A 10,010-nucleotide genomic window follows, 5' to 3' on the forward strand; every position below is an offset into this window, starting at 1 on the left:
ACAAAAAGGAATGGATAAGGAAGAGGGCCTATATTCTTGTTGGCTGAGTAGATTCCATCTACTTGATTCAAAATTATATGGTTATATATTTCTATTGAGTAATTACAACCAGTGGTGGGATTCTACCAGTTCAGACTGGTTCGTGCGAACCATTAGCTCTGATTATCAGCCGTGAGCGAACCAGTTTGCTCCGACTTTGAAGTGGGCCCGCCCGCCCGCTCCTGCGTTATAACTCACCTACATTTCTGTTTCTGAAGCCCAGCTGATTGGCACGGCAGAGTGGATTGCCATGCCTCAGCTGTTTTCCTCGCCGGCAGCAATGTGGAAGGTGAGTTTTCTCTGAACTGCGCATGTGAAGCGCGCACTCAGCGTACTGGTCGTTAAACCGGTAGGATCCCACCCCTGATTACAATCCTTAAGATCAGGCTAATCAGGTGATTTGTGGTTTGCCATATTTGGGAAGGCCAGATCTTAGGCAGGAATATATGATCCAGAGGTAGAGAGAATCACAAACCCATAATACCACATAGGAGATAAAAATACGTTTAATTCTCAAGAACTGACAAGAACATCAAGCAAAACAAAAACACCAAATATTGTCAAACTAATAAATAAGGAGAATGTGTCAGGAGACCCAGAGACCAGAGGAGGTGGGGTTTTTTTTTTTGGAGGTGGTCATTTTTTACAAGGGAGAGAGTCATCTCCATAGCAGAGTTGTTGTCCCTCCTGGACTTCGTCCTCTTCATGTCCGACAGCAGTAACCAAACCCCTTGTTTCCACAACAATCCCAGCAATATCTGCATAAAGCAATGTGACTGACGTGGCGTTTGGGTCTTCCTAGCAATGCCTGCAGGGGAAATAAAAAGAATTTACTCTCTGTATATGCACAAGTTTGGATTTCAGAAGGAGGATTCACAGCGAGACCAGAATGCAACATACCTAGAACATGGAATTAGCTACCAGTTGTTGTGGCAATGGCTGCCAATGGATCCCTTTTGTTCTTATGTAACTTTTCATGACACCTGATTTGAACATGTCTAATCAAGGCTTGATACAGGCTTGAGTAGAAGATCAGACCACCAATGGCTTCTAATCCTAAGGAGTGTCTCCTAACTGCCAAGCTTTAAACACTAGTTGCTGGGAAACGGTACTTTGAAAGAGACCATATCCTTCAGGGAAAACCTGTGAGCTTCCTTGCCCACTTTCCAGCCTTAAATTCACCATTTTAAATAATTCTTCCTTGGTTTGCCAGTCAAAAAGCTTTTGCCAACCAGTTTCATGCAATAATCAATTATATCCACTTGTTTTGACTCCCTGTCCTTCTCGGAGTTAAGAGTTATTGATCAATGTTTAAGAGTTGCCTCTGCAAATTTTTTTAGCCATTCTATAATCACAACATCAACACGATGTAAAATTTAACACCATCACGATGTAAAAAAGATGTGGAGATTCTAGAAAGAGTGCCGAGAAGGGCAACAAAGATGATTAGTGGACTGGAGGCTAAAACATAGGAAGGACAGTTGGGTATGTCTAGTTTAATGAAAAGAAGGACTAGGGGAGACATGATAGCAGTGTTCCAATATCTCAGGGGCTGCCACAAAGAAGAGGGAGTCTAGCTATTGTCCAAAGCACCTGAAGGCAGGACAAGAAGCAATGGGTGGAAACTAATCAAGGAGGAAATCAACCTAGAACTAAGAAGAAATTTCCTGATAGAACTATTAACCAGTGGAAAAACTTCCTCCAATACCTGTGAATGCTCCAACACTGGAGGTTTTTAAGAAGAGATTGAACAACCATTTGTCTGTAGGGTGTAGGGTTTCCTGCTTGAGCAAGGGGTTGGACTAGAAGACCTCCAAGGATCCTTCCAACTCTGTTATTCTATTCTATTGAATATTACAAGCATTACTCAGACTCTGGTCTCACCTGCAGTCCCATGGTTTCTGTTTTGTAGGTATCCAAACTGGCCGAGTCTTTCTGGATATCTCTCTGCAACAAAGAGGAAACAAAAAATACTTCTTTCAAGTCTTCTATTTTCAAAGAGGAAAAAAATATTTTAAAAATAGCTTATGTTCACAGAATATCGTCGACTCAGTTAAACTGAAGTTGGCTTGCTTGTGGTTCAGCTTCCTGTGGGAGAACCAGCCACTATCGTAGGCTTATGAACTTAAGATCGGTCTGTTTAGACATTGTCTGTCATGTGATTTTGTCAAGCTTTTTGAGTTGAAGATTAAGCAAGGTATGTCAATTCAGCTTTCTAGACAAGAGGTGCCAAAATCTTTAAAATTAGCAAACAGGGCAGAGGTGGGTTTCAGCAGGTTCTGACCAGTTCTGGAGAACTGGTAGTGGAAATTTTGAGTCATTCGGAGAACCGGTAAATACCACCTCTGTCTGGCACCGCCCCCATCTATTCTCTGCTTCCCGAGTCCCAGCTGATTGGGAGGAAATGGGGATTTTGCAGCAATCTTCCCCTGGAGTGGGGAGGGAATGGAGATTTTACAGTATCCTTCCCCTGCCATGCCCACCAAGCCACGCCCAAAGAAACGGTAGTAAAAAAATTTGAATCCCACCACTGAAACAGGGGTATATAATTCCCTCAAGGGTCACATTCCCCTAGAAGAATTTGAATTAGCAATGGGACAGGGTGAGGAAGGAAGGAAGGAAGGAAGGAAGGAAGGAAGGAAGGAAGGAGGGAGGGAGGGAGGGAGGGAGGAAGGAAGGAAGGAAGGAAGGAAGGAAGGAAGGAAGGAAGGAAGGAAGGAAGGATCTTTTCTTGATCTCCTGAGAAATGGGTATATCACAGACAAGCAATCTGAAAGATTTTGAAATTAAACTGCAGACTGCCCAGCTTTGATCTAAAATAAAATGGAGGCCTTCCATGTCACCAGACATAGTTGGTATATCAGCCATTTCAGTAATTTGTTTGTCGTTCTAACCATGTTGGCAACGTATGAGAAGTGAGCACAAGGCCGATGCCAAGATTAGGACTGTTGGAGGCGAACATGATAATCTCACTCCCAAATTTAATCCCTATGCTGTTGGTGCTTTCCTCCTCTCATGAGTAGGGAGGAGGAGCTGACTAGCTAAGGTCTAGCATAAGAAAATGGAGCAGTTTATGGGAATAAATATCACAGCTAGCCTCCCCTTGCAATCTTATCTCTCTGGATATTTCTCTACCTTCAGTTGCTATTGTAGAGGAAAGACAGAATGGAGTCCACAAAGTGACACCCTACCACAAAGTGACACCCTGCAAGACATTTGCTTGCCCATAGAGGAATCTCTATTAAGACAACTGCCTTTGTCTAGATAGGCTGGCATGGTGAGCAGAAGCAACAATAGAAAACTGGATAGCCCTGCTCCCTTTCTTCTCTTTTTTTTTCATTAATTCAGAGTTAACAATGTATTTGGGGTTCACTACAACAATTAAGCATGGGATGCGATGGCTCAGTGGCTAAGATGCTGAGCTTGTCGATCGAAAGGTCGGCAGTTCAGTGGTTCCTATCCCTAGCGCCGCATAACAGAGTGAGCTCCCGTTACTTGTCCCAGCTTCTGCCAACCTAGCAGTTCGAAAGCACGCAAAAAATGCAAGTAGAAAAATAGGGACCACCTTTGGTGGGAAGGGAACAGTGTTCCGTGCGCCTTTAGCATTTAGTCATGCCAGCCACATGACCATGGAGATGTCTTCGGACAGCGCTGGCTCTTCGGCTTTGAAACAGAGAGGAGCATCGCCCCGTAGACTCAGGATCGACTAGCACATATGTGGGAGGGAAACCTTTACCTTTACAACAATTAAGTAGGTTGAATCTTTCCATTCTCCCTTGCCACTTCTTTGGCCACTTACAAAACAGGAGAAAACTTTTATCCTTTTAACTTTCAACTCTCCCGAATTTTTCAGTGTATCTGGTACATTATAACAACCCAGTGTAGCTCTATCTTGAGTTTTCTTCAGGAATCTGGTTCCAACTATTTTGCTGTCACCTCTACAACCCAAACTCATCAAGTGTCCTCCATCAAGTTGTCTCTTTGTGTAATTTGAGGTATTTGTATGTCGCCTATCTTTTGTCTGAGAACTTAAGAGGGTCACATGTGAAAGATGGTATCTTCCCGCCGAAATGGCCCCTCAAATCATCTAGTGAGCTCCACAATCAAGTAATGTCATAAAAATCAACAATTCTTCAGTTCTGGCCCAATACTCCAACTCCAAAACTCCTTTAGCAGTCACTAGGACCAGCTGTATTTTCATCTACCACTCTTCGCTATCCTGCTTTTGAAAAGCTTATAATGATTAAAAGTCCATTAATTATGAGACAGCTGAGAGGTATGATCATCCTGACTTTCATAACAACAATCTTCTCTCCAGCAGCCTTCATCCTTCCTGGCTTCTTATAAATACTAGGGGAAGTTCTCCTGAGACATTTCTTTCCATTGGGCTTTCTCAGACCAGGAAGCAAGAACTGCCAGCAAGTTTACAGAAGGATGGAAAGACAGAGAAAATGATGAGAAGATATTAAAACTAAAGCAACAGTGAAGGGGGCAAAACAGCAGCTACTTCAGTGGAGAAAGAAAATGTTCAAGAAATTGGAAAGCACACATTTTTTGCATAATATTAATAATTTTGTTCTTACCTGAATGGTGAACGCACAGAGGTTTCTGGTAGCAGCACTAAGTAAAATGAAGAGCACGCAGATAACTTGAAGTTTCATCTTTCTTCCTTGAGTAAGGCTGTGTTCTTAGATTTTTGTAAAAATATAAAAACCTGTCTTCTTCGTTCTCTCTCTGGGATAAACCAAGATTGCTTTGTAGGCAAGTGAAGAGAGGAGCAACTTTTAAGGACCACAGAATCCCTCCCCTGGTTGGGATCAACCAATGATCTGTGTTCCAAGAAAGTCAACACGTGGGTGAGATCATGTCCAGCAAACAGGTCAATAGAACTTATCACAATTTAACAGTAACATACATCCCTCAGACCTACTGGAAAATGAGACAAATTTCCCAACTGACGTAACATCAGTCGGTTCCATCCGCATGTGCAAAAAAAAACCCTGAATAAACCAAGGCCGGTGTTAAGAAACGATTAGTATATTCCATTCCAGCTTTAATCCTTTCTGGGATTTTCCTAACCATTGCAGTAGATTTACTGTAATTTTCTTCGCTGGACATTCAAAACTAAAACAGTCCAATCAGCACACGTCCAAAATTAAGGGAAATTAAGATTTGAAACGAGCCATTCCCATCAACCACAGTTTGCAACATGTCTTCTGCCAGTCAGCAAAGCAGACTGAGAAGAACTCGTGAAGAAACAAATCAAGTCACATCAGCAGAGAAAGAGATGATGATGTCCCAACATGGGGAGGGAAGGCTGCCTGGAATCGTTTGCAGAAGATGTTTTGAAAACAGAGATCTAGACCTGGTCTTGAAGTTTACGCTTCCACAGGTTCTAATTCAACCTGGTTTAAATACTCAGTAGGTCAGAACATGCCAGAATTTTAACAGAGATAATACCAGAGTTGTATTAAGTCAGATGCAATTATTGAAATATGGGGTTGATCAGGCAACGAATTAACTGATCTTTAAAAAAAAAGTGCATCACATTTCTTGATTACCTAAGTTGTTGTAGATCACAGATCGTTTTAGTAACTGCATGGACCACAATCCTAAAAAAAGGGATGATAGACATAAAACTGGGCTTTTGGAGTGGAAGAGATTTGTGAAGGAAGGATTACCTAAAAGGACCATTAGAAGAAGTACAACACAGAAATGAAGAATTAGTTAACACATAACGTGTAAGTCTCACTTTCTGTTTAATCCATAAATTGCTTGTTACTGGTATCCTTAAGATTTATATTGACTGTTTCCCTATGACTATCATTAAGTGTTGTACCTTATGATTCTTGATGTATCTTTTCTTTTATGTACACCGAGAGCATATGCACCAAGACAAATTCCTTGTGTGTCCAATCACACTTGGCTAATAAAGAATTCTATTCTATTCTATTCTATTCTATTCTATTCTATTCTATTCTATTCTATTCTATTCTATTCTATTCTATTAGTAAATACATGGTGTTAATGCTTCTAATGAATGCTGCTTCATAATAAAACCCGTTTTTGCCTGTTCTTTTTGCTATTGTGTGGTAAATAGTAGAATGTTCCAGGGAGTTAAAATGTTCCCACTGGTGTTGGAGGTATTATCAATTTTGGTCTTAGAGTTATGTGCATTGAGAGTATTTTTGGCCAGTTTGCCCAAATTACAATTTTTTTTTAAACAAATATTTATTGTCAGTGCACAACATATGTACAATAAGGTTGGTTGAGCTCCACTAAATGTTTGAGTGGATAATTATAAGGAATTAGATCATATTTACATATAGATTGAATTTCAATTTAGACTGAAAAGTAGCCTAGTGGCGATGAAGTTAAATGTCTTTTATCACCGTAGTTCTAAAACTCTATGCAGTTCCACATTTTCTTGGAAACAGGTCCTGCTGAATGCAGTGAGATTTAGTTCTGAGTAACTATGTAGACATTTATACTGTATAATTTCCAGCTCCTTTTTGAATTTATTTTCTGAATTACATTCTTGAAACGAGGGCTTTCTTCTCTGGAGATCATGAAAAACTTCAATATGCTTTCATTTATTTGCTACATAAAAATGAAAGTTCAAATGGTTGAAAAATTACCCTTGCAAGCATTCCTAACACATTTTGAGCAGACTAGAGAAAGTTAGGGGAAATCTTTAACAACCACAAATTCTTAGGAATAAATATCAAATGGTTAATATAATAAACTAGAGCACATACAGTATATTGTCCCAAAGTTACCTATAATACAATTTTCACAATTACTACCATTATTGTGTGCTTCATTCTTTTCAATGCATTTGTATACATAAATCTAGAACTGATATCTTTCTAGAATGAGAGAGAGAGAGAGAGATCGACTGACAGACAGACCAGCTTGCTTAGTAAAGCAGGATTTGGAATACCCAGTTCCCCTTTTCCACATGCAAATATTTTTGAAATTGCAATTCATTTAAAAGACAAATAAGACTTCCTGTCTTTGACCCATTTAGGAACAAATCCATGCCAAAGGTAAATACTTTAATGTACTGGAATTGCAAATACAAGTATGGTGTATGTAAATATAGATAAAAAGAACATAATTAAAGACTGTAATTAAATTAAAGAGAAAAGTCAGTACAACATTTAATACACTTTTATAGAGCTTTGAAGCAAAAAAAAAAAGAGAGGAGGAATCTAGGAGTTCTATCACAGTTTGAAAGTTATCTGCAATACTGCACAAACAATAGCTTATTGTTATTAATATTACTATTATTATCACTACTACTGTACTGGGAATTCTTTCATATTTTGAAAGTCTTTACATTTATATCACTCAGCTATCATCAGTTAATGTTACTGAATGCAATAATATTAATAACCCCAATGTGGCCAATATTTAGAATTTTCAATTACCAGAATTTAGAGGTTTTTTTTTTTTTAAAAAAAAAGTCAGATGAACAATCTGTTTTCAGACAGATTTTAAATCAAAGGCCTATTGAGGAGAGTTTCTTCAAAAAATTATAGCTGTTGAAGAGATAAAAAGAAAATACACATAAACTTTAACAGTGTTCATTAAATTTGGCTTTTAAAAATATTTTTGATCCATTCTCTTAAATGGCTGTGAAAAGGAAGTAAGATATATATTAATTAGGAAGGTATGTGTGTCCATTGATGGCCATATTTGATGGGTACAGACAATTGTGTTAAAAATGTACAAAATAGGTGAATTAATATATAAACAAATGCAGTCACCAAGTGTGGCACTTGGTTTGAGGGTACAGTAATTTTCCTAACCTTGTCAGCACTCAATCCGGCTGATTTTTGAGAAGATAGTCAGAGCACTGAATTATATTGCAAGCAAAACCAACCACTTTTAAACTGTGCAAACTGAATTAAGATGGATGATAATGTGTTCTGAAATACGACTTGTGAATATTTCCCTGAAGTAGGCTAATTTGCTGTCTTTGTCAAATTATTGAATCATATTAGTAGTTATTTCTACTAAATTATTTACTATATCTAAATTATCCTGGGATTAAAATGGAGCAAACAGCTATGTTTTCCCTACAAATCGCAATAAGCTACGCTGTAATAAAATTAATGTCTTTTAAAATTAAAAAGAAATCTCCCATACCTTCAAATTTGTTGTGTGGGTGTGTGTTTCTGATTTTGTTTTCTTTTTTTAATAATGTATTATTATAAATTATAAACTCACAAAAGGAAGAAAAAGATACTATTATACAACATAACAATACATTTTTGGTTGTTGTTTTTTTAAAAAAAAGCAAATGAAAAGTAGGAAAATAAAACCAGGAAAAAAAAAATCTTTTTTGGTCATTTCTAAGAATTTTTATACGAATGCTTTTACAGTATTTTAACACTCATTTAGTTTTTATCCAACTGAATACTTTCCTTGTATAATTTTCTTAAATAAAAGGAAAACTATTAAGTTTTGGATTCTGTGAATTGTTCCAATTATTTTCTTTTTATTTCTAATACTACTTCTACAGACTTGGAATATGTGGGCTGTCCTAATATAAACATGATTTTTAAATAATGAACTAATTTTTTTTTTTTAAAAATCACCACATCATATATGCCCGACTCAAAGCTGATCAACATGTTGTTCTTTTTTTTAAAAAAATGGAATAAAGTTTTAAAAGGTTGTTGACTTCTCTTTCACGTTCCAGTCCAGAGAATTATCAAGACTAATCTTTAACAGTACACACTTCATTTCTGAAAAGTTTGGTGTCAGAAAGTAGAAAACCTCTAATGATCTCAATCAATTGTGTTGTGCAAAGAGAATCAGGCAATTTTCAAAAACAAGATTAAAATGATAAACATCTCATTGAGATTTAATGGTACTAATTAAAGTTTTTTTGGTGAAACTCCTTAGTTAATGTTAAACAAATATAAATTCAAGACCCCAAAGAACCAGTTGCTTATTTATAATTCTGGAAGAAAATATTACATTAACTTACAAATTTTTGCAAATCTTTCACACAAAAATCCTCTTGTAGTTATCCTTCACCTCTGATCCTACAAAGAGAGATATTCTGTTGTTGAAAATAAGAGCCAAAAATTTCTATCAATTCTCCCAGTAGACCTTAGTATATTTTTTACCATTTAAAAAATGCTTTATTTTATATTTGCCTAAACATATCATCTTTCTGTTATATCAGAATGATGCTGTTTCGGCTATATCAACATCTTCATCCAAAATGAGAGGTTTTTAATATATAAAATAAGAACACATTGAATATGCAATGAGGTGGATGTAAACATTAAGTATGAGTCCGAAAAGGTGCTTCTTCAAGAGGCAACTGGACTTTTTGCTTTTTCTTTGAAGGTATTTCGCTTCTCATCCCAAGAAGCTTCTTCAGTTCTGAGCTGAAGAAGCTTCTTGGGATGAGAAGCAAAACATCTTCAAAGAAAAAACAAGACAGTCCAGTTGCCTCTTGAAAAAGCACCTTTGGGACAACCATAACCTGGATAACTGAAAATCTCCATAGACTCTGAATATGAGCTACAAAGACATCATATATGGCATGACACCGCTGCACAAATAATGCATACTATGCCTTATTTACCATTATGTCGTGACCGAAAAGATGACACTTCCTTCTTCCCTCCATCTCTAGGAAGATGACCAGGATGGTATGGCTGTGTTCAAACAATGTGCTTTCCCATGGATTACATCAGTATTAAATCAGTCACAACTGGCTGGATTTTCAGAGCATATGGACGTTAATGTATTATAGTGATTATATTGCTGAATTAAGTCCTTGAAAAGTTAGTCTAAAATTCACCCTTTGCAGTGAAAATTCACTAAGTGTCTTCTTGTCTGGGAGGCCACCCCTATTCTTCCATCCATCCATCCATCCATCCATCCATCCATCCATCCATCCTTCCATCTCTCTCTCTCTCTCTCTCTCTCTCTCCCCTCTATCT

The 10,010-nt window shown here is 37.5% G+C and overlaps 1 long non-coding RNA gene across 1 annotated transcript; it reads right to left on the reverse strand.

Moving 5' to 3' along the window:
* Positions 1-527: 527 nt before the first annotated feature.
* LOC117669361 (uncharacterized) lies at positions 528-5,047 on the reverse strand. Its single transcript, XR_015729433.1, has 3 exons — positions 4,623-5,047; positions 1,924-1,986; positions 528-847 (listed from the first exon to the last, which is right to left on the reverse strand). It is a non-coding gene; the product is annotated as an uncharacterized LOC117669361 (long non-coding RNA).
* Positions 5,048-10,010: the final 4,963 nt, after the last annotated feature.

Source organism: Pantherophis guttatus, chromosome 10 (assembly GCF_059756535.1).
Source record: "Pantherophis guttatus breed Tessera chromosome 10, ASM5975653v1, whole genome shotgun sequence".
Classification (NCBI taxonomy): Eukaryota; Metazoa; Chordata; class Lepidosauria; order Squamata; family Colubridae; genus Pantherophis; species Pantherophis guttatus.